At 45.9% G+C, this 25,416-nt stretch overlaps 1 long non-coding RNA gene across 1 annotated transcript in view; it reads right to left on the bottom strand.

Moving 5' to 3' along the window:
* Positions 1–21,679, bottom strand: part of LOC148002705 (uncharacterized) — a 49,138-nt gene extending 27,459 nt beyond the window's left edge. Inside the window, exons 1-2 of the long non-coding RNA XR_015633690.1 lie at positions 21,593–21,679; positions 14,645–14,722 (exon numbers count right to left, since the gene is read on the bottom strand). This is a non-coding gene — a long non-coding RNA (uncharacterized LOC148002705). The remainder of the gene's footprint in view (positions 1–14,644; positions 14,723–21,592) is intronic.
* Positions 21,680–25,416: the final 3,737 nt, after the last annotated feature.

Here is a 25,416-nt window from a genome sequence, read left to right on the forward strand (position 1 = left end):
AGATAGATAGGATAGATAGGCAGATAGATGATAGATAGATAGATAGATAGATAGATAGATAGATAGATAGATAGATGGATGGATGGATGGATGGATAGATAGATAGATAGATAGATAGATAGATAGATAGATAGGATAGATAGATGATAGATAGATAAGATAGATAGGCAGATAGATGATAGATAGATGATAGATGGATGATAGATAGAATAGATGATAAATTAATAGATAAGTAGACAGATGATACAAAGATATGTAGTAGATAAATAGATATTTTATGTCATGTATGAGTGGTTTGCCTATTTATGTACATCATACATGCAGTGCATGCAGAGGTCGAAAGAGGGTGTTAGATCCCTGGGATGTAGTTACAAAGGTTGTGTACTGCCTGGTGTGTTGAGAACTGAACTCCGGTCCTTCGAATGCAGCAACTGCTCTTACCCGGTGAGCTCCAGCCCACAGCACGATGCAATTTTTGAAGACTTATACATTGTTAGTTATGAGGACTTTTCGGGCCCTGGGTGCCTGAAACTGAAGGTCACTGTACTCTTGTACTCCAACCTTCTCTGAAAGAGGCCTCACAGCCTGCCTGGCAACTACACTCTGCCACCAGAGGGCGCTGCTTGCTACCAATCATAGACAAAAATGGCCAAGAATAAAACCCACACCACACACACACACACACACACACACACACACACACACACACACACACACACACACACACACAGCCCACAAACCAAAGGGCCAAGAGGGAGAGACTTAACAATACAAAAGACCTCTAATTCAGGTAACACCACAGACCCCTCCATCCGTCCAACTAACGGTCACAGGAACACCCAGCTGCCCACCCTCGGGAAGCTTTAAGAGGTAACCCAAACCCTCTACTGTGAGCACTAGGAGCCCGTCAACTCTCACCACACAGACATGGCATGGTAGTGTGATGTCCTAGAAAGCTGTGGGGAGACTGGACTCAGATCCCACTGTGGTTTCGGTGTAGTCTGTCCTCTAAAAACTCACACATTGACAACTCGATTCCCAGTGTGGAGATGTGGAACAAAAAATTCAACCATTAAATATTAACCCCCCGAATCAATGCTGTTCTCCAGTGAGCCCAGTCAGCTTCCAGTGAGAAGAGCTTCCTGTCTCGTCATGTGATTTCTCTTTACACGTGCTTGCACTGGGATGTAATGTGGCCAAGGAGGTTCTCAGCAGACCCAGAGTCATCTGTTTAGACTTTCAACCTCCTAATGGTGAGCTGAATTAACCTCTTTTAAACTTTTTATTTTGGGCCAGGCATGGTGGAACACTCCTTTAATCTGGGCAAGGAAGAGGCGGCAGATCTCTGTGAGTTTGAGGCCAGCCTGGTCTACAAAGTGAGTCCAGGATAGCCAACATTATTCAGAGAAACCCTGACTCAAAAAACAAAACCAAAAAACCAAAAAAAATTTTTTATTTATTATTGTTGTGTGTGTATGATGTGTGTATGAATATGGACATGTGGGTGCTACCCCAAAGTACACACAACACTTGTATAGAGCTGGAGACAACTTTCGAGAGCTGTTTTTCTCTTTACAGTGTGGCTTACAGGGCTCAAACTTGAGTCTCCAGGCTTGCCCAGAAAGTGGTTTTACCCACTGAGTCATCTTCCTAACTCTTAATTTCTATTTTTTTATAAAGTTAATCTTCTGTGGGCGTTTCATTATAGTATCAAACCCAGATAGAATCTGGGAAAGTAGGTTAGTGTATGAGGTGCTTACCTCTGAGCATTCAGACTTGAATTTGAATGCCTGGGAACGGAAGTAGAGAGCCAGGCGTGGGGACACACATCTGTAACCCAGTGTGAGGACAGGGACAGGAGCAGAATGCCTGGGCTTGTTGTTGAGACTCCTTGTTTCAAAAGTAGTAGAGCGCCTATGGATAGCACCAAAGGGTGATCTCTGGCCTCCACCTGCACCTGCACATACACATGCATGTGTGTTCCCCCACGTTCATACCCATGCACGCACACATATATGTATTTTTAAGACTGACATTACACCCCCATATGCCCTGCTTCTGGGGTGGGAAGTGTCAGAGAGGTCAGAGTGACACCTGTGGCAAGAAGCTATTCCCATGTGGAAGGAGTCGTCAGAAGTCAAGGGGGAGTTACTCTACCCCAGTAAAAGTGGGGGCTCTCCTATGGGATATACATGGAGATTCTGTGGGACTCTGGACGTTACTTTGAAGTTGCAGCACCGGAAACACACATACACAAGTACACACACTCACACACACATATATACACATACACACATATATACACACATTCACACACACACACACTCACACACACATACACTCTCATACACATGCACACACACGCACACATACACACATACATGCGCATATACACATGTATTCGTATACATATACATACATACATACATACATACACACACTTACAATTTTTTAATGGAGCAGGAAGAAGTATTTGAAGTGGTAAATGTGTTTTGACCTTGACTATGGTAGTGGTTCATGGGTACACACAATTCATCTCTGCTATCCTCAGGGGACTGGTTGAGAAATGATTTTTTTTTCCTGTGAAAGCTGGTTAGTCCAACAGGGCCCCCTATTTCCTGAATCTGTGTTCCTTTCCTTTTGTGCAAGTATCCGATCTTATTAGATTACAGAGTCCTGCACCCATGAATGGGATGACATATGTCAGGGATAAAAGACAAAGGTCAATTTGGCAGGCATGTTCACTAACCTGGTTTGGAACATGGGGTGTCCTTTCTGCAAAAGAGTAATTTGCCAAATTACTTTTATCTGGTTTATGCATTCCTTTATGTGACATCAAGATGTTTCTCAACAGTTGAGTCAGGACCCCTTGAGAATACCCAACCCCACAGATGTTACACTTTCTTTGAAATGACGGTGTCTGCAAAGAGACTTCCACATCCACCTCTGGTGTCTTAGGACCTTCTTCCCCTACTTAGAACAACTGACACTGTGTGTCTACAGTGGCGGGATTGTTGATCGAACAGCAGGAAAAAGTCCACAAGGTTCAGTATAGAAGCAATCCTATAAATCCCAATGCAGAACTGTGTATATGAGGGCCAACTATACCTACACATGTTGAAATTCCTGCAAGTCTGACAATGTGAGTTTGAACCCCACGTCTGCAGAGGAAGGAGAGAAATAACTCCTCTCTACATGCACATAGAAAGTGCATACCTGTCTCTGTCTCCCTCTGTCTCTCTCTGTCTCTCCCTCTGTCTCTCTCCCTCTCTCTCTCTCTCTCTCTCTCTCTCTCTCTCTCTCTCTCTCTCTCTCTGTGTGTGTGTGTGTGTGTGTGTGTGTGTGTGTGTGTGTGGTATGTGTGTCTCAATAATAAACAAAAGGAAGTTGAAATAAGAACCAGAGTTTCCAAATACTAAATTTTCTTGAGTCTTGCCCAGTGTAGTGGCACATGTCTGTCAACCCAGAAAGTAGGCAGCAGAGCCATTGGTCAGTGAACCTCTGGGAGTTCTAGGCCATCTAGGATTACATAGTGAGACCAAGTCTCAAAAGTAAATAATAAGAATTCCCGGGTCTGAAATTGGAAGTCTCTGTGGGGAACAGGCCTGACAGCAAGCCAGAAGTGAGGCAGTAGAGGTGTGGAATGCTCTCACAGACAAACGGACTTTATTAGGATGCTTAAAGAGATGAAAAGACAACAGCAGAGAGAGAGACAAGATGGAAGGCTTCTGGGTGGGAAACTGAGGGTGAGACAGACACTGGTGGACTCAAGCAGAAGGAAGAGGAGGATAGGAGTCAGTGAACACTGGAGGAATTAGCCAGGGATGCAAGACAAGGAAGAGAGGGAGGTGGAAGAGGAAGGGGGCAAGGAGGAGGAAGAACAGGGGAAGGCTCAGGGGTGTTTGTGCCCTTAGTAACTTGGAAGAAAAGACACAGACCCGGCATAGGAAGTCCAAACAGGGATGATGGTTTCGAAACTCTCCAATCCGTCAACAGTCGTAAGCCTACAGAGGAAATCCACAGACCGAAAGAACCTCAAACAAAATAAAAAGGAATCTACTCCAAGGACATCACACACAGACAGGGCCTGGGAGCACTTCAGGAAAGCCTGAAGGAAGGAAACAGTACGATAAGGAAAGCAACAAGACATCATACCCTCCTAACGGTGCACTGCTGGAGGAAGTGGGTCACTGTGGGACAGGCTTTGAGGTCTGCTATGCTCAAGCTACACCCAGTACGGCACACAGTCTCTCGCTGCCTTTGGATCATGATATAGAACTCTCAGCTCCTCCAGCACCACGTCTGTCTGCACGATGCCATGCCTCCCACCATAACAATAATGGACTAAACTTCTGGAACTGTAAGCCAGCCCAAATTAAATGTTTTCCTTTATAAGAGTGGCCTTGGTCATGGTGTCTCCTGACAGTATGAACCCAAACTAAAACACCTCCTCTTGCTACAGTGTCTAGTGATATCATACCCTCCTAATGCTGCAGTGTCCAGTGACATCATACCCTTCTTAATGCTGCACTGTCCAGTGACACCATACCCTTCTTAATGCTGCAGTGTCCAGTGACATCATACCCTCCTAGGGCTGCAGTGTCCATATGACATCATACCCTTCTTAATGCTGCAGTGTCTAGTGACATCATACCCTCCTAGTGCTGCAGTGTCCAGTGACATCATACCCTCCTAATGTTGCAGTGTCTAGTGACATCATACCCTCCTAATGTTGCAGTGTCTAGTGACATCATACCCTCCTAGTGCTGCAGTGTCCAGTGACATCATACCCTCCTAATGCTGCAGTGCCTAGTGACATCATACCCTCCTAGTGCTACAGTGTCCAGTGACATCATACCCTCCTAGGGCTGCAGTGTCTAGTGACATCACACCTCTCCTAAGGCTGAAGGAAAGTCACTCTACTGTAATTTGGGTCTTTGTCCCCCTAAGGTGCATTCCCTGGCCTGTGCATCACTGGAAGCTGGCAGAAACTTTGAGAAGTGAGGTTTTCTTGAAGGTATTTAGTCCAACACTGGTGTACCCTTGAAGAAGAAATTGAGAGAACTCTTTTCCCTCCTGACTCGTTTCACTTCCCAGATACCAGTCCTAAGGTAAGTGGTTTCGCAATAGCTTACACTCTGACCATGATTCAACCCAATGGGACAACCAACTACAGACTGAGAGCTCTGAATCCGTGAGTCAAAATATACCTTTGCTCATCTCATATGGAGCTAATTATCGATCTCATGTGTTGTCATAGTCACAGTAACAGAACGCTGTCATAAGTTTTGTGTAACTGATCACACATGTGTCAGCTGTGAGGCTGGGGAAACACATCACGCTATCAGCAAACCTACAGCCCACGAACCACGTGTGATGCACAAAACTGAGGTGACAAGAATGACTGCACTGCTTTGTGGAGTTACTAAGCTACATGTTTTGTCACCTTAGAAAACACTTCTTTCACTCATTGAAAAAGGAAATCTTGCTGTATCAGGGCATGGTGGCACACATGCTTAATCTCAGCACCCAGGGACAGAGGCAAGCAGTTGTCTGTAAGATCCAGGACGGGCGTGTTCCATACAAACCAGGACTACTTAGTGATCCCCTTTCTCAAAAAGCAAAGTAAAACAAAAACATACTGTAAGCTGGTATGTCCTGCCACAGGAGCGGCAGACACACCTCACATTTCCCAGGTCTCTTGACACAGTGTCACAGGCATGCAGCCCCACACTGGGAGGCAGAGGCATGTGGCCACATTTTTCAAAATTCTGGAACTTCTGTTTCTTTAAAAACCACAGAAGTAATGTAAGAGTGTGCCTTCATTTTAATCCCAGGTGTAGGGATGTGGGCTGCTCCAGACTGTCTAGAGCAGCTAACTATGATTTGCCTCGTGCTCTAGCAGAAGTGTGATTTTTTGCTAGCTGCAGATAATTTCTGCAATTGTGTGACATTTGGAGTGTTTCAGAGTAGGTATATAAATGCTAGAGCCCTGAGAGATCGGGTGGGTGGTTGTTGGTCATTTAGGGAGGTTGCTTTTGGTTTGTTAGTAGCTATGGTCAAAGAAAAAAACAAAGGGAAATAATTAGATACAGGAATTTCTCTCTGTCTCTCTTTGTCTCTGTCTGTCTCTGTCTCTGTCTCTCTCTCTCTCATTCCTCTCCATGCTTTTTCTCCTATCTAGTTTTAGGGAGTGAAATTCAATAAAGAGTGAGAAGAAGAAGAACCCACAAAATATCAAAAACCAGCCACAGAGGCAAGATACAGGTGACACATGCCTATAATACCTACATGAGGCAGTAGAGGCAGAAGGAAAGCAAGTTGAAAACCAGCCTGGGCTATATAGTGAGACCCTGCTTTTAAAAAAAAGCCACATTAAACTGTTTCACCTGTACATAGGTTTGCGTGAGAAGGACTGTAATGTTAACACAATTACCAAATCACACAACAAAACATTTCCCAGAGTTGATTATGTTGTTGAGTGATCCACAAATGCACAGCTGTATAGTAGGAAAGGCAATGGAACGTACAAAAAGCAAGATTTTACACATTATTCAAATTGGTAAACTAGCAACACTAATAGCTTGCCATAAGTTACATTTTAAAAAGTAGTATAAGTACTTTAAAAGTAGCATCAGTAAATCAAAAGGGATACTTTTTTTTAAGAAAAAAAAAACAGTTTGACAAGGAAAAGAATGCATAATGAAAAAAGAGAAGAAACAGAAAACCAAGCAATGAAGTTGAAGAGTTATATAACATACCAATACTTACAATAAATGTAAACTGTCCATATTCATTAATTAAAAAAAACAGAGATTGTCAGAATGGATTTTAAAAGATGACTCAACCATACAGTATCTATAAGAAATTTCTTTAAAATGTTTCATGCAAATATTACTCAGAAGGAAGCCGGGGCATCAAGCAGAGCAGTCAAAAGGTCAACCTACTAAGACTACTTAAGCATCTTAAACAGTACACACAGAACAACCAAGCTACAAATACAGAAAGCAAAAGAGACGTGGGGCTACACCTGGAATAGAAGCACTAGAACCAAGAGCTCAGCCTGAGCTATGCACTATGGCTCTGTCTCCAACAGAAACATCTGGGGCTATATCTCACCAGTAGAATATCTGCTTTGGGTGCAAGTGAGCATGCATTTGATCTCCAGCACTGCCAAAAAAAGGTAGGGGTTGGGAAGCAGAATCTAAAGGGTATTTCTGGAACCCTTCTCCCCAGTAACAGACAAACACACATTCTTTTCAAGAGCCTACAACATAGGTCTACAACACAGACACATTCTGGGCCATAAAGCAAACCTCGACATTTTTTTAATTGAGAGCATAGTTTTCCCTCTAACTACAATGGATTCAAAAGTTGGAATCAGCAATGGAGAGAGTTACCTGCAGTCTGCATGTGAGCAGCCTCCCGGGGAACCTTTTAAAGATGTTCAGCAGAATGAAAACAGCAAAGCTCAGGACAGAAAGAACAGTGCTAGGAGAAAACGATACAGCTTTAAACAACACACCATAAAAGAGAAAAATCAATTTAAAAGGTGAGTATTGTGGTGAGTGCCCACAATCCCAGCACTCAGAAGTCAGAAGCAAGAGACTCAGGAATTCAAGGCCATCCTGGACTACATGAGATCTTCTTGCCGAAGAAAGGAAGAAAGGAAGAGATGGAGAAAGAGAGGGAGGGAGTAAGAGAGGGAGGGAGAAAGAGAGGGAGAGAGAGAGTAAGAGAGGGAAGAGTGAGAGAGGAAGGAGTGAGAGAGGGAGGGAGTAAGAGAGGGAGAGAGAAAGAGAGGGAGGGAGAAAGAAGGAAGAGGGAGAGAGGGAGGGAGTAAGAGAGGGAGAAGGGAGAGAGGGAGGGAGAAAGAGAGGGAGGGAGAAAGAGAGGGAGGGAGTAAGAGAGGGAGGAGGGAGAGAGGGAGGGAGGGAGAAAGAAGGAAGAGGGAGAGAGGGAGGGAGTAAGAGAGGGAGAGGGAGAGAGGGAGGGAGGGAGAAAGAAGAAACAGGGAGAGAGGGAGGAGAAAGAGAGGGAGGGAGAAAGACAGGGAGGGAGAAAGACAGGGAAGAGGGAGAGAGGGAGGAAGAGAGGGAGGGAGAAAGAGAAGGAAGAGGGAGAGAGGGAGGGAGTAAGAGAGGGAGGAGGGAGAGAGGGAGGGAGTAAGAGAGGGAGGAGGGAGAGAGGGAGGGAGTAAGAGAGGGAGGAGGGAGTGAGAGAGGGAGGGAGTGAGAGAGGGAGGGAGAAAGAGAGGGAGGAGGGAGAGAGGGAGGGAGTAAGAGAGGGAGGGAGAAAGAGAGGGAGGGAGAAAGAGAGGGAGGGAGTAAGAGAGGGAGGAGGGAGAGAGGGAGGGAGGGAGAGAGGGAAGAGGGAGAGAGGGAGGGAGTAAGAGAGGGAGAGGGAGAGAGGGAGGGAGTAAGAGAGGGAGGAGGGAGAGAGGGAGGAGGGAGAGAGGGAGGAGGGAGAGAGGGAGGAGGGAGAGAGGAAGGAACAAACACATCTAAAATCTGTAAACTGGAGGGTCAAGATGCTTGAAAAAATATGACAAATGATGCAATGGAAGGGAGAAAATAATTTAAAAAAGATGAAATATCAATGGAATCAAGACAAAAATCAATAAAAAGTAAAATCTGGCTCTTTTAAAGGATAAACTGTATGGACAACCTTTAACATTGCTGATAGGAAGAGGAGAAAAAGGAGACAACTTACTGTTAGCAGGAATGAAATGGAACAATCACTGTGATGTGTGTGTGTGTGTGTGTGAGTGTGTGAGTGTGTGTGAGTGTATGTGAGTGTGTGTGTGCACGCTTGTGTGTGGTGTGTGTGCACACTTGTGTGTGTGAGTGTATGTAAGTGTGTGTGTGCACACTTGTGTGTGGTGTGTATGTGCACACTTGTGTGTGGTGTGTGTGTGAGTTTGGGAGTGTGTGAGTGTGTGTGTGTGTGGTGTGTGTGTGCACGCTTGTGTGTGGTGTGTATGTGAGTTTGGGAGTGTGTGAGTGTGTGTGTGAGTGTGTGAGAGTGTGTGTGTGAGTGTGAGTGTGTGTATGCATGCTTGTGTGTGGTGTGTGCACGCTTGTGTGTGGTGTGTGTGTGAGTTTGGGAGTGTGTGTGTGTGTGTGTGTGTGTGTGAGAGAGAGAGAGAGAGAGAGAGAGAGAGAGAGAGAGAGAGAGAGAGAGAGAGAACGTGCACACCTGCATGTTCCTTTGGGTGTGGATCCATGTGCAGGTACTCTATCAGATAATGCTAACACATGTGAAAGCCAGATGTTAATTTTGTATGTCTTCCTTTACGGCTCTCTACCTCACTTTAAGTATAATTTTCCTTGTCTTCTATGTTGCCGAGAAGGTGTTTTTTGTTCTGTTCTGACAAACTTGACTTGGTCACAGGCATTGGTGGATGTCATGGGTGTTGGAAAAGAAGATTCTAGGTGCTGCACAAAGAAACACATGGGCAATGTGGAAGTAACTTGGAAAGGCAATTTACTTTTTCAAAGGGTATACCATGACCCAAACCCAGCTAGCAAGTGCACTCTGGGCCGGGACACTTAGCCCTTATTCTAGTGCAGGTGACCGTGTTCACCCCATTGGCTGGAACTGGACCTCATAGTCTTTAACGCTATTGGCTGATTCATGATCTGAGTGAAGGCCCGGGTGTGATGGAGAGTCAGGTCTCGGGAATTTCCAGGCATTTGGGCAAACAGGCAGGTACAGAATAGTTTCAGGTTGGGAGAGGTTTATGAAATATTAACTATTGGTGAGCTAGCCATTTTTAATAGAAAAATATTTCTCACAATTCCTGCTTCTCTATCAGTTTACCTTAAGCTTCAAACCCAGGACAAGACCCAGAGGCCACCTCTCTGCCTCTCTTTTCTCCTTTTCTGCCTTCAGCCTCCTGGCTGCTGTGCTTGGTTCCCTCTCCCTTTCCTTTGTCTGACTTCTCCCACATGGTTCAGGGTCCTGATCACTCTGGACGCTCCCAGATGGCCCTGCCTCTGGCTATGCTTTACCATGAATCTAGAATCAATTTTCTGCTCCACCACACCTAGTCATGTCCTTTCCTTTTATTTTTTTCATGCAATATATTATTATTGTTGTTGTTGCTGCTGCTGCTGTTGTTGTTGTTATTCCTCTTATTCCTTTTAGTCTTCAGACTCATCCAGCATGTTCTGACCACTGTCTACCACTGTCTACAGCAACAGTAAATTGTTGCTATGATAAGTGACAGATTGTTTACTGAGAGCAGAAGAATGGGTTTTCTATCACTCTCTGTAGCACAGTTCAAGATGGCCTTGCTTCCTAGGGTAGTACAAAGGCCAGGAGATTGCCCTGGCCCAACAGTAGGTCTACATCCAGAGAGCCTATTCTTTGACAGAAGGGACCTTCTCTTATCAGACCTTTACAGACCCTCTAATACCCCTGAAGTGGAAACTTCTAGTTCTTTGGGAAGTCAGTTATGTCAAATGATGGTTTGCTGGGGCACACAGGTGAAAGGAGGTCTTATTAGAGCAAACACGTGAAAGACTGTTTTCCTGAAGCAGACACAGGGGGAAGATGCTTCGATATAGCAAACACGGGAAAGGATGCTTGATGAAGGAGAGGAGCACTGAACACTGGTTTGGCTTGTTCCCCCTTGCTGGTCTTCGCTAATGACACACATGCATTGGTTCACCTTACATAGCGTTGTTGAGCTCAACTTATGGTAACGCCGCCATTGAGAGAAGCTTGCCCAAGAACTGCTCATGAGGTTCCTGAGGCAGCTTGCTGCTTCTGCGGCCTCACCTCAGGCAGGTTGGTGAGCCTGGGGGTTTCTTCAGGATTGAGCTACAGCTGCTTGGCGTCTGCTTGCTGAAAGGACTGGACCATAGATGCTGGTTCATGCCTGGTGTCTGCCTGCCTAGAGAGAGGACTGGTCGGCAGCTGCTGTATCGGATTTGGTGTTTGCTGTGGGACTGCACTGCTGCCAAAGAAGATCAAGCTTCCCCCAGAGAACTATTGCTGAACAGGTCCACTTCCCCCATATCCTAGTAACTTTTCTTTCCCACTACCTCTGCTAGGTGGTGGGCTAGAGGAGAGGTTGAAGGAGGCTGCAAAAAATGTACGCCTACATGTACACACTAGAAGAGGGCACCAGAGCTCATTACAGATGGTTGTGAGCCACCATGTGGTTGCTGGGATTTGAACTCAGGACCTTTGGAAGAGCAGTCAGTGCTCTTAACCGCTGAGCCATCTCTCCAGCCCCTGTTTGCTTTTCTGTGGGGTCTTTTAACCCTCCACTGCCTTGGCAGTTTTACTTTGTGTTCTCAACAGCTCCTCTTCCCTTGAAGAGGTGTCACTAAGTGCTACTGTAGAACTGGAGCAATGGCCAATTGTAGAAGTTTGGTCTGGCCCTACCTCTCAGCCCCATGCTTCTGGAAATAAGACTTAGACTCAAAATATATTACAAATACCTTGGCCATACAGCTAGGCTCTCCTCTGACTAGAGCGTAGCTTAAGGTAAACCATTTATTTAATCTACATTCTGCCACATGCCTGGTTACTGTGCTCAGAATGTGTCTGTCTCCTCATACTTTCCAGGACGGAGCTTCCCGCACCTATCCCAGAATTCCTTCTGACTCCTGGATGTGCCACCTTCTATTTCCTGACTAAGCCACAGGCCATAGGCTTTTTAATTGACAAGTGATGCATTCATACAATACACAAAATATTCTCTCTACAACCAATGGCTCCTTACTGATAAATGGGGCTGATGGGGTATCCCTCAAGTGGGCCTATCTAAAATACATCAGTAATTCCATCCACACAGCATCCAGGTGCCCACCAGGAAAGAAGATATGTGCCCGGAAGTGAAAACAAGGGCCGTTAGCATTACAAGTCTTGGGCAAAGAACCAGAAGAAGCCAGAGCAAAGGATAGGTTTTTTTTTGTTTTGTTTTTTTGGTTTTTTTTTTTTTTTTTTTTTTTGGTTCTTTTTTTCGGACCTGGGGACCGAACCCAGGGCCTTGCGCTTCCTAGGCAAGCGCTCTACTACTGAGCTAAATCCCCAACCCCCAAAGGATAGTTTTTAAATGTTCCAATCAAAGCCCAAGTCTTCTGATGACCTCACAAGAGCAGTCACCTATGGCTCCTCCTCCTCCTTTCCCTCTAATTTCTCTTAGTTAGGGTTACCACGGCTGTGATGAGACACCGTGACCAAGGTAACCTGGGGAGGAGAGGGCTTATTTGGCTTCCATATCCTGATCACAGTCCATTGAGAGAAACCAAGACAGGACTCAAAACAGAGCAGGAACCTGGAGGCAGATGCTGATGCAGAGGCTATGGACGGAAGCTACTTAATGGTTTATTACCCATGGCTCGCTCCGCCTGCTTTCTTGTACAACCCAGGAGTATCCCCCACCCCACCCCACCCCCAGAGGTCCCGAGTTTAATTCCCAGCAACCGCATGGTGGCTCGCAACCATCTGTAATGGGATCCAATGCCTTTTTCAGGTGTGTTTGAAGAGAGCAATAGTATATTCATATACATAAAATAAATAAATAAGTGTAAAAAAGAGTAGGTAGCGTCTAAAAAAATTTTTTTTAAAGAAAATCTATAGTAAGTGAGGAGGACCCCAGTAGGCACATATATTTGAATTTTCATTTCCCAGTTTGTGGAGCTGTTAAGATGTGGCCTTGTTAAAAGAGGCGTATCCCTGGGGGTGGTCCTGAGGTTTCAAAAACCCATATCAGGCCCAATTTCTCTCCCCCCCGCCCCCGCCTGCTGCCTGCCAATCAGGATATAAGCTCTGAGCTGCTCCTCCAGCACCATGCTTGCATGCTTCCCACAGGCTGAGAACCGGGAGAGAGGAAAGAGTCACCATTGTCTCAGAGGGAGACGGACCAGATTTAGAACAGTAGAAGAAAATTCATCCAAGATGTAGGTGGGAAGAGAAAGCCGCCCTGTGGGAGGGGCTGCCTGGAAGGTAGCAGGGCAGCAAAGACAAAATATAGGTTTAGGAGGTGCTGAGGCAGGAATACCAGAGGGAAATGTGTGCTAGCCAAGGGGAGGGTTAGAGCAGCCCAGCCTTTGAGCTAGTCAAGGCATATTAAAATTAGCTGGCGTGTGTGTGTGTGTGTGTGTGTGTGTGTGTGTGTGTGTGTGTGCGCGAGCGTGTGTGCGAGCGTGTGTGTGAGCGTGTGCGTGTGCATGTGTGCGTGTGTGTGCATGTGCGTGTGTGTATGTGTGTGCGTGTATATGTGTGTGCGTGTGCGTGTGTGTGTGTATGTGTGTGTGAGCGTGTGCGTGTGTGTGCGAGTGCGCATGCGCGTGTCTTTTGTCTTTCACTCTTGAATCCACATAGCTCTTAGGCAAGTGCAGAGAGCAAGTGGCCCCACCAGGAGCCAACGCTGAGCGGCTAACCACCACTACAACCAGAGGTTTCAGCTTTCAGAGGGCAAATGTCCTAGGGATCATCTTGTAATATTTTGGCAAAGACTGTGGCTGCTTCTGCGCTTGTCCTAAGAATCTTCCTAAAGATAACCTGACAAGTTTTGGGCTAACGTCATTGGCAGAGGAGCTTAGTACTGCCCGTGTCATGTGGTTATAACTGACCACTTACGCAGAGCTATGGTGAGAAAGACTAAGCAGAGCAAAGAGGAATCCAAAATGTATATTTTGAGGAGAAAAAGCATCCCGGGAAATGTAATGTTGGAGCCAAGAGCTGTGCTCAAGGAGATGAGAGTTTTTAAAGCGGGCTAGCCTACTAACAGCCAATACTGTAAAAAAAAATTTAATCCCAATCCCAAGTTTCTATCCTGCCTTGACTGTTCGGTTCCTGGATAAAAGACACACACAGGCTTTCTATTTACAACAAGCCTTGAACAGCACACGAGATGGGCAGATACCTACCCACTAAGCTATCAGAATCTCCTTTCCTATTGATAACCCCGAGTTATTGCTTCCTATTCACCACTGTTTCATCCGAGCTGCTCTTAACCCCTCCCTCTTCCTTTCGCTTCCTTTTATTCCTCTTTTATTTTTCTTTTCATTTACCTATGTATGTGTGTCTCTATGTGTGTACCATGTACGTGTGGGTGCCCAGGAAAGCCAGAAAGGATGTTGGCTCTCCGGGAGCTAGAGTTACAGGTGGTTGTGAGCCATAGCTGACACGGGTGCCAGGAACTGAACTCAGGTCCTCTGGAAATGAAGAAAACGCTCTTCACTACTAAGCCGTGTCCCCGACCCATCAATATTTTAAAAGATAGTCATTTCCAAAAACCAAACAAACAAAAAAACCCTGTGATATCAGACCCCAGCAAGTAGGAAAAGACACACTCACTGCTTGCACTGGAGTAAAAAGGAAGTGGACTTCTCACGAGTGATCTTCTTAGGCCAGATTTGGTCAAGGCACACCCTTCTCACAAAAAGAGATCGTCTTGCCAAGTTGCTTTCATTTTGTTTATGTGTATCTCTGTGCAGCACCAAGAATATTTGCTCCCAGCACTCCCTCCTCAGTCATCAGCTGCTGCTCCTCAGTCCCCTAAGCCCCTCCCCCACCCTGCAGGAATGGCGACCAGCTCCATCTTGTGCAGGTCTCCTTCAGACAACCACAGCCCCACAGCCCCACAGTCCGCAGTCCGTGCCTGTGCTAGCCGTGTCATTACCAGAGAATAACGCGTCACGGGATTCCTCCATCCTCTGGCTCTTCCTTCTGCTTCTTCCCTCACGATGCTCTCTGCGTCCTGGGGAAGGAGAGTTGATACGGATGTTCCACTTAGGGCAAAGCACTCAACTGTCACTTATTCTCAGTCACTTTAACCAATTATAAGTCTCCGGTTGACTGTGACCCACTACACGAAGACGTTTCTCTGACCAAGGCTATAAGCACACTAATCAACGGATAGGAACATAAAAGGCAGTAAATGGGCAGTCAACGCCCATTCAGCAAGACATTGGTAATGAGATTTCCCCTTCTGCCTATGGCATCTGTAGCCACCAGCTTTTGACAAAATTTATAGAACCAGGCTTGATGTCCCTTGCATGAAGCAGGACTCAGATCCAAGCAAAGCGGTTTGTTGTCTCTGTAGCCATCCCCAGGAGTGGTGAGTCTCTTAGTGCATCCCAATGCGCACGCCTCTTTGAGCAGGTCCATATTGTTGTGGGTAAGGTAACCAAACTCACTGATACTTTTCTCCCTCAGCAACCTACACAACACTTTCTGGCATTGTGAAAGCAGGCCAGCAGACGTTAGTGTGTTGGCAGAGAGCTGGCTGCACCCGCCCCACATCACGCAAGTGGAAGTCAGAGGATTGCTTCTGGGAATTGGCACGGAGGTCCTTGTGTTCACAGACGAGCACAAGGAGAACCCAGAATGTCAAACACAGGGTTGTTCCTTCAAAGGGAGGCACGAATAACCTGTTATCTGCCCAGAAGGATGGGAGCAGGACACGGCTAATAACCTGGTGACCTTCACACTGTGCTCTTTACAAAGAGTTTTGATGTAGTCATGCCTTAAGTGTTTTTGTGCACACAGGGTTGAGTTAATTATCACCAGGAAATTTTTCATCAAATTGTGCTGTGCTTAGATATACCTAAATTGAGCTACTCGGGGCCAGACTCCCAGGGTTCGAACCAACCCTGGCTCTGAGTTTTGTTGAGCCAGATAAGCTTCTTGACTCCCACAGATCATTACCCCGCCTACCGTGCTGGTTGCAGAGACCCCCCCCCCCCACGTAAGGTTTGGGGGACTGAACTCAAGCGTGGCAGCCGGCACTTTTAACTTCTGACCCGTCTTACTAGCCCAAATAAAGAATTTCTGAATGGCCTTGTCCCAGGACTAGAGTCAGGCACAGTTATGTAGTAAATTAGCTACATGTGGTTGTAGCCTTTGGTATGACGGTTGAGTGCTGTTCTTTTTGTGGGTTTGGTTTGGTGAGCATATGTGTGCATGTGTGCATGTGTGACTGTGTATGTGTGCTTGAGAGCATGCTTGTGTGAGTGTGTGAGTGTGTGATGTGTGTGTGAGTGTGTGACGTGTGTGAGTGTGTGTGCGATGCATATGTTTGTGAGTGTGTGAGTGTGTATGTGTGTGTGAGTGAGTGATGTGTGTATGAGTGTGTGATGTGTGTGAGTGTGTGTGTGCGATGCGTGTGTTTGTGAGTGTGTGTGTGAGAGAGATGTGTGTGTGTGTGAGTGTGTGACCACACCACAGAACCTGAAAAGGCCCCACCTTATTTGTTTATTTATTTTGTTGAATGAGTGCAGATGTATTCATACCATAGCACACACAAGGTCAGGGGACAACTCTTGAGTTTCTCCTGCCACTTTGTGGGATTGTGAGAGAGAGAGAGAGAGAGAGAGAGAGAGAGAGAGAGAGAGAGAGAGAGAGAGAGAAAAGTAAATCAAACCCAGCAAGAACACAAATTTTTTGAACCTTCCCTTTCCCCTTTGTGTCTATTAACCAATCACACCAAGTTGTGAGATTCAGCTCCCACCACTGGGATGAGACACAGTCACCACTTATGTCAGTGATAAAAGCAGTAAAAGATACTCGCCATCTTGGCCCTGCGTGCTTACGGCCCAGTTTGGGTCCTGGTGCACCTTTTATTACAGAAAGAATTGCCTGCTCAGCTGCTCTCACCTTGTTCACACTTGTGTGACACCGAGTTTATTCTTCATTTCTAAGAAACTGTTAATCCCACTGGGATGCGTGCCCCAGTGAGGCATGGGCTCATTTTATCACGGACTTCACCATAAGCGAAATATGAACATGTTGCTTTGTCGCCATCTTGGTTAATGACCTCATCAAGATGGCAACGATAATGTTTCACCGCTGTCTTTGTTAGGGCAACCTGTGGCATGAGAAGGAGGCTCTCGGCCACACCGGTGTAGCTTGAGTATATGAGACCTCCAAACCTGCCCCACAGTGACACACCTTCCTCAGCAAGGCCACACCTCCTAGTGGTGCCGCTTCTTATGGACCAGCTTTCGAACACACGAGTCTATGTGGGCCATACCTATCCAGACTACCAGAGAGGCTCTATTGATGTGGTCAGAGAGACCAAAGGGGGATTTTTCCTTCTCATCCCAAGGTCATCTAGGGGACTGTTGGGCATCTCTCTATGTGTCCTGTAATTGTGGGAGTCACCTGATCTCTTGTTCGGGGAGAATATGGAGACCTCGTTTGGTGAATTCTAGCTACTGTGTAGCATCATGTGCCTCATGGCTTGGGTCCTGAAAACCTGACGGGGGCTGGTGAGGGAATGCGGAAAGGACAGACACACAGACACATGCACAAACATCCTGGCATTGGGTGAGCTGTGCGTGCTCTGATGGAGTTGCACCAACAACAGGAGCTCTACTCATTTATTAAGTGCAGCACAGAAAGGACATTAGCTAGTCTGGGAAGGAGCCTCTGTAGGTGAGCAGTTTCAGGCTGTAAACTTTGCGGGAAGAGGGAGCCGAAGTTGTTATTTTTCTCACATACCGGCCAACCATTCACAAGCACTCTTACTTTATCCCGTCAGCATTTGTAGCCAGACCAAAGAAAGCTTTGGTTCCCCTTCTGAACCTCTCTTGTCCATGTGAAGAACCAGGCTATCTCTATCTTAGGCTTAAAAGCATCTTATAGTAAAGACCAACTTAGGTTCATTCCTGTTTATGATTAAACAGACTGGGCTATGCCCTACCTATAACCTTAACTACAAATGGCTCTGTACTGCCTGTTCCCAGGAATGACAACCATGTTTTTGTTTCTATAACCAGCTTGCAACCTCACCTTTGTTTCAAAAGGTTATAGACCCACCTATGACTGTCTTCTTATGACTATGAGTATTTTTATGCCCACCTTGCAACCATGTTTTTGTTTCTTTCTCGTCTTGCTCCTACAACCCGATTTTGCCTGCCATCTCTTCCATTTGGATCCCCACCTCTGATCTAGAAAAGCCTGGTCTTTCTCATATCCAGTGCTGACCTCTCAAACCCTGCCTCAGGGGGAAGCAGTCTATTTCCACAAACAAAAAAGCTTGCTTTAATGAATTGCTTGCTTTAATTAATTTGGCCATGGTGATGTGGGTTGGTGGCCTTTCTCCTCCTCCCATCTCTGAGGTTAACACATGCCCATATCAGCAATATACACCCACTTGGGGCTTCTTTGGCTCTCCACAGTTTAATCCACACAGAGAAGGATTAACACAGAGGGAAATTTTCCTCAGTGTTTCCAAGCAAGCCATGGTCAAGCACGATCTGTGACTAATCCTCACACAGACAGAGCAATTGGTAAAAGGAATGCGAGAGGGGCTGGAGAGGTGGCTCAGAGGTTAAGAGCACTGTCTGCTCTTCCAGAGGTCCTGAGTTCAATTCCTAGCAACCACATGGTAGCTCACAACCATCTATAATCAGGTCTGGTGCGGGTGCATATATGCAGGCAGAAAGCTGTATGACATATACATAATAAATAAATAAGTGTTTAAAAAAAAAGGAATGCGAGAGGACAGATAGGGAGAGGAACCAGGTCTATAATAAAGAAAGAGAACCTCCAAGATGACCAGCTTTGTCCTCATTCTGACCCAAGACAAAAGCCAGCAGCGTAAACCAAAGTCTTTGTAGACTTTTGACCCCTGCTGACAGACTGGCTCAATAAGTTCAAAACCAGATCAGGACATGTCACCCAACAGTTTTGGGCCAATCAACCATCCTAGCTTTCTTCAAACTGACTAACCCTAAATTAGGGGAGGAAAACTCTTTAGAGATGTTAAACCCCCAGCCCTAGATATTCAGCTTCCTGAGTTCCCCCTCTCCCATCTGCTGTTCCGAGGGGTCCTTCACCCTGTCTCGGAGACCGAGATGCATGCATGCGTTCTCACCTCCAACAAATACCTTTCTCCAACGGTTGATTCTGCCTGCTGTACTCAAGATTTCCCCACTGCTACCTGTCAGGCTTGAGATTTTTTTCCCCTTCTTTTAATTCTTTAACTGGCGGAGAAAATAGCCCAATCAAGAGCCCTGGACAGTAACACAATCACATCAGATTGTAAACTTGAGCTCAACCAGTGGGATAAAACAGAGTCACACCTTTGTCACAGACTCTGGTTTGCGTCTTGGCAAGAATTGCCTTCCTGGGTTACTCTTGCTCTGTGTGTTTGCAGAGTGCCTCTACCCACTAAGCCACCTTCTACCTTGTGTTTTGAGACAGGCTTTCTCACTGAGTCTAGTTTCCTGACTGACAAGACGGCTGGTCAATGAGCTCCAGCCCATTTCTACCTCCCAAGCGCTAGAGTACAGACACAAGTCTTTGCACCTAATCTTCTACTGGGGTGCTGAGAATCCAAATTCAGCTCCCCCTGCTTGGATAGCAAGCTCTTTACCAACCAAACCATCTCCCCAACCCCATATCCTTAATTTCAACAACTCAGAAATGAAGCAATTCCTTGGAAAACACAAAAGTCCACAATGTAACTGGCCTGGTTGCAGAAATATATTCTAGTAAGAATATATTTCCCTCTTTGACTATGAGACTACTGAAAGAACAGGCCCCAAGAAATTATTAGCTTTTCCCCAGGAATCTCCCCTGGGGAGAGGAAATGGCTAAAGCCCTTAGAGCAGCTAACCAGGAACTTGTCTACTGGAGAAAGATTCACAACTGGTAAGAGGGCCTTGCAGGAGAGACACCTGACAGGAAAGACACGGTGCTGAGACAACAGGAGGCCGAGACCACACCATGCACCACGCTCATATATCTTGCTTTATACTTAACCCAGCCCTCAAATCAGAACCAAAGATCCAAAGATGGACTTTTCAGAGCCAGTGGATGTGTTTGTTTCTCTTTCCAATATAGCCACATTGGATGAATCCCCTTTTTCTTCATTTCTCTATTAATTTGGTTCCTTTCATTCACACATTGAAGACAATGTCCAAATCTGGCTAATTGGGGTCACAGACTGTGACCGCTAAGTCTGGTAGCAACTTATCTAACATTAAACACTAAAGAGTTTCATTGGGTAAATCTAATTCTCCACTTTAAAACTCCCAGAAATCTCCAAGCTCTTAAGGTTTAAATAAAAAACCCCATCAAATGTTAAATAATTCATCACTTCTCGTCTAGAAATAGAGATAATGTTGATTGAGGTAGTTAAAATGACCCTATTATAATACCCAGAAATGGACAGTTAAAAAAATAAAATAAAATAGTTTAAAAATCCGATCTCTTTCATTAGTATGCATAGAAAAGTCTTTAGCAAGCTATTAACAAGCAGTATCAATAACACATCAAAACAATTCTTCCGGGGCTGGGGATTTAGCTCAGTGGTAGAGCGCTTACCTAGGAAGCGCAAGGCCCTGGGTTCGGTCCCCAGCTCCGAAAAAAAGAACCAAAAAAAAAAAAAAAAAAAAAAAAAAACACCAATTCTTCCTGGTCAAGCAGTGCTCATTTGTTGAATAAAAGGCCAGTGAGAGGGGTTGGGGCTTTAGCTCAGTGGTAGAGCGCTTGCCTAACAAGCGCAAGGTCCTGGGTTCAGTCCCCAGCTCTGGAAAAAAAAAAAAAAAAAAAAGGCCAGTGAGACATTCTGAGAGCCATCGGTGTAACTGCCACATTGTTATAAATAAGTTCCCGTCAGAAAGTTAGAGACTAGCACACTAACTGAAATGTCTGGACAAAGCAAACTCTTACCCTTCAGAAGGGTGTGCTTGGAGGAGTGACCACACAGGGATGTCTTTGGCTTTTATTCTAACTAAAGTAGTGACCTGTGTCTTTTCCGCATTCATCGAAGTCCAACCTCACAGTCTGATTTGATTGGATAGCCTTAAAAGAATTGGTGCACAAGAAAGCACAGGGAGGGGCCAGCCACATGCAAAAGTTTACAAGTGAATTCAGCAAGATAATGTCGGCACACCCCTTTAATCCCAGCACTGGAGAGGCAGAGGCAGGAGGGTCTCTGTGAGTTCCAAACCAGCCTGGTTTACAGAGCGAGTTCCAGGACAACTAGAGCTACATAATGAGACCCTGTGCTCCCAAAACAAAACTAAGAAAGCTATGCAGATTTCTTCTTGTAAACACAAGTTTTAGTATTTGGTAGGAAAGAGTCGCATTTAATGACCCTTACAACGTGAAGAGGTGGAATAACGTGAAAGGAGAAAGTTTAAATCATCAACAGAGGTGAAAATCTTCCCCATAAAATTCAACACCCATGGGGCTGGAGAGATGGCTCAGCGGTTAAGAGCACCGACTGCTCTTCCAGAGGTCCTGAGTTCAATTCCCAGCAACCACATGGTGGCTCACAACCATCTGTAAAGAGATCCGATGCCCTCTTCTGGTGTATCTGAAGATAGCTACAGTGTGCTCATATATAATAAATGAATAAAAAAAAATTCAACGCTCATGATAAAAAAAAAAGATTTGCTAACTTAATAAAAAGCATTTTCAAAGCACTCCTATCCAAAACAACACTTCAACCAAAAAAGGTGAAGGACCTGTGTTTACCATTCCTCTTCACCATAGTCACCTATGCAATAAGACAAGAAAAGGAAATACCAGGCATATAGACAGGAAAGGGAAAGAAGTGAGCCACTGTAAGGAAGACACATAAGGGCGGTTTAGATTCAGTTCCAACACTCACAACACAGGCATTCTGAACTCCCGAGGCTTTCTTCCCACCAGCACACACACCGTCAGCTCAGCAGCAGACGCTAGCTGAGTGTCCTCTAATCCAATTCAAGTCTGATGCTATCTGCCTGAAGATAGCATCAGATCCCACAGGCTGAAGGCTCAGAACCCGAAGTCGTCTTCCCACACACACATACCTCAGATGCCAGTCACAAGCCCGGGGTTGACTTATCTCTGCCCGTGCTGATTGGCTGCGAGCACGCGGGCTTCCGACAATCTGCACTGTGGGGTCAGCTTGTTTGCTTGAACAACTATAGAACTCAGGGGAGTACGTGTTTCACATGCTGCTTTTGCTCTCTCTCTCTCTCTCTCTCTCTCTCTCTCTCTCTCTCTCTCTCTCTCTGCAGTAGTTACTTTGGGTTTGGTTTGGAGGGCTTTGGCACAAGATCTCAAGAAACCCAAACCAGCCTCAAACTCCCTAGGTACCTGAGAAGGCCTCCTACGCCCATCTCCTGTGTGCTGGGATCACAGGCGTGAGCTTCCACATCTGGCTGGCTTGTTGGTTCATTATGAAGACTATTACAAAGATCACAAAGGAAGACACACTGAGGAGAGAGGACGACCTTACATACTTCTTCTACACACCACCCTCCAGGTCCTACCAGAGTTAGCTACCTGGAAGCTCTCTGAACCTTGCCCTTTTAGATTTTTTCCGGAACTGTGGTGCTAATAGACTGGGTGGGGAAACCCAGCAAGGCCTGTCCGTCCAGATTCTTCTTGCCTTCTTTGTGCAACATTTCTTCCTCCCAAGCAAGGAAGGACTAGGGCTCCTGGGGTGGAGGTCTTATACACATCAGTTCTCTGTGTCTACGGAGGAAGCAGCTCAGAGACATAGGTTTCCAGGGCCTGATTTGATCCCTAAATCACCTCAATACCATTCTAGTCACTTCGGAAGTAAGAAGAGATCTGTGAACCTTGAGCCCGATGGGTGGATGAAACCAAACTGCCCATCACAGTGCCACACCCTGTTTGTCATTGACGTGATCCTCTGCATACAAATACCAGGGCATCTACCAACAAAACAAAACAAAACAAAACACCTGAAAGGCCTAATTGAATTTGGCAAGTTATAGGGTGTACACTTATTAGACAGTTGTGAGCCAGACCTAGTAGCCCAGCCTTGTAACCACAGTCACACAAAAGGGAGACAAAAGAATTGTGAGTTGAAGGTTAGTCTACACAATTTAATGAGACCCTAGAGTTTTATCGCCAAATGTAAGCACAAAAAAGGTGGGAGTGTAGTCATTGATAGAGGGCTTGGCTAGGTTATGTGAGAATGTGGGTTTAATCTCTAGCACTGAAAAAAAAATTGGATTTCTGCCAGGCACAGTCAGGTGCACCCTAAATCCCAGAAGGTGGATCTCCTTGAGTTCCTGGCCAGCCAGGGCTACACAGATACACCTATCTCAACAAGAAAATAAAATGTATTTCTATACATTAGCAGTATACACAAGGACACTGTACATTTTTCTAAAGGTTATTTATTTTTACTTTATGTGTATGAGTGTTCTGCTGTTTTGCATATATATGTATATATGTATGTATGTATATGTATATATATGTGTGTGTGTGTATATATATATATATATATATTGGAGGCTATCTGAGACCATTGGGTCCCCTGGAACTGTAGCTATGACAGTCATGAGCCACCAGTGGGTGCTGGGAACAGAACCCAGGTACTCTGCAAGAACAGCAAATCCAACAAGTACTCTTAGCACTGAGCCAGCTCTCCAGCCCCGGCACACTGACATTTAAAATATAATACCATTTAAAATTACTTGAAAATGAGAGTCTTAGGCATAAATCATGTTCAAGGATGTGTGCACATGTGCATATGTGCACAGGTGAACGTACCTGTGACAGAAGAAGGTGTCAGGTGTCTTCCTCTGTCACTGTCCACTTGTTCCTTTGAGACAGCATCTTTCCCTAAACCTGGGGCTTATAGTTTCTTGGCTAGGCTGAAGGCCAGGAAGCCTCAGTGACCCTTTTGGCCCTCTGGTCTATCCCTGTCTTGGAGCCAGCATCACAGATATGGACAGTATCTGAACTCAGGTCCTCAGGATTGTACAACAAACCAGCAACTGCCCATCTCCCCAGCCTCTCAGGCATAACAAAGCATGTACCTCTCTCTCTGTCTGTCTGTCTCTCTCTCTCTCTGTGCACGCGTGTGTGTGTGTGTGTGTGTGTGTGTGTGTGTGTGTGTGTGTGTGTGCATGTTTGGTTTTGAGACAAGGTTTTTAGACAAGGTTCCCATGTGCACCAGGTCAGACTTGAGCTTTCTTTCTTTCCCCTCCTAACTATATGTGTGTACGTGTGCTTGTGCATGTGTATAAGTGTGTGTGCGTGTGTGTGTGTAAATGTGTATGCTCGTGTGTGTGAGTGTATATGCTTGTGTGTATGAATGTATGAGTATGTATCTGTGAGTGTGTATGCAAGTGCGTGCGTGCAGGTCTGTGTGTGTGTGTGTGTGTGTGTGTGTGTGTGTGTGTGTGTTTGAGGTGAGTGCATCAGTGAAGCTCAGAGGAAAACTTTGAGGAGTCAGTTCTCTCCTCCCACCTGTCCAGAGGCTGGAACCCAAGTCGTCAGGCTTGGGGGCAATCACCACTGAGTCATCTCACCAGCCCTACATCTCTCTATGTAGCCAAGGACAAACGTGAAGTCCTTTTTCTTCTGTTTCCGTTTCCCGGGTGCCGGAATACCGAGAGCAGCTGCAGTTTATACGCACACAGATTTTAAGTGTTGGTAAGTGTGAAGAAATGACAGCAGGAAGGACTACAAATGAGTGTCCTGATGGCTGCACCGACCCGGATGGATATCCAGGAAATCACGCTGCGTGAAGAAACCCACCCTCCCAAAGGCTGCACATGGTTTCCCAGTCTATTCATAGAAACATTGAAATGACACAATTACAGATGTGGACATTGGTTGCTGGAGGCAACGGGGCAGGAGGGCGTGGACGTGACCATCAAAGTGTAACCGAAGGGGCTTATGGTGATGAAGCCGTCCGGGGCCTTCATGGCACGGAGGTCAGTGTGAGGAAGGGCAGTTTTTCAGGGCTTCAGCATTGGGAGGAACTGGGTACAGGATACAAGGGGCCTCTCTGTTACTGCCCTCAACTGCATGTGAATCTACCATTATCCCAAAGTAAAAAGTTCAATTAAAAAATCTCTCAAATGCACAACAGCAGCGATGTGTAATTTGGTCCTGCAGAACAAATCTGAATCATGCGTCCTGTGCCTCGGCTGGGAGTCTGTCTAGCAATAAATCGGCAGCTGTGGATTTTTTTTTTTTTAATTACAAAGTGCAGGGCCACCCTCAGAGAGGAAGGCATTCAGGAGCAGGCCGCTGTGCTGTGTTTTTCAGAGCTTTCAAGCTTGGAGACCAATCTGAGGAACGAGTTTTGGTTGTAGTCCTTTGTGCTCAGTCTTGCTCGCCTCACTGCCACCACAGCTTCCTCTGGGCTCTCCACAAGGCCCCTGCAGCCCCAGCCCCACCGGCTGGCTCAGCTCAGTTCCTTTTCCCATCCCCCTCCTGGTATCTGCCTTTGCTGTGGGGGGCCTAAGGATCCCCCCACAGAGGCTCCTTGTCCTCCACAAGGGCCTACTGAGCAGAGCCACCTGCGGTCACAGCCCCTCTTCAAGACAGCCTCAACCTATAGGAGGAGGACATTCATCCTTTGCCCCTGTCCTCATCACAGTCTGTCTGGTTGTTGTTGCCAAAGAAATGACTTGCAATAGGCTTCTGAGTGTTGCCACACCTGGGGTAGGGGTTGGC

The sequence above is a fragment of the Rattus norvegicus genome, chromosome 11, assembly GCF_021556685.1.
Source record: "Rattus norvegicus strain SHRSP/BbbUtx chromosome 11, alternate assembly SHRSP_T2T, whole genome shotgun sequence".
Classification (NCBI taxonomy): Eukaryota; Metazoa; Chordata; class Mammalia; order Rodentia; family Muridae; genus Rattus; species Rattus norvegicus.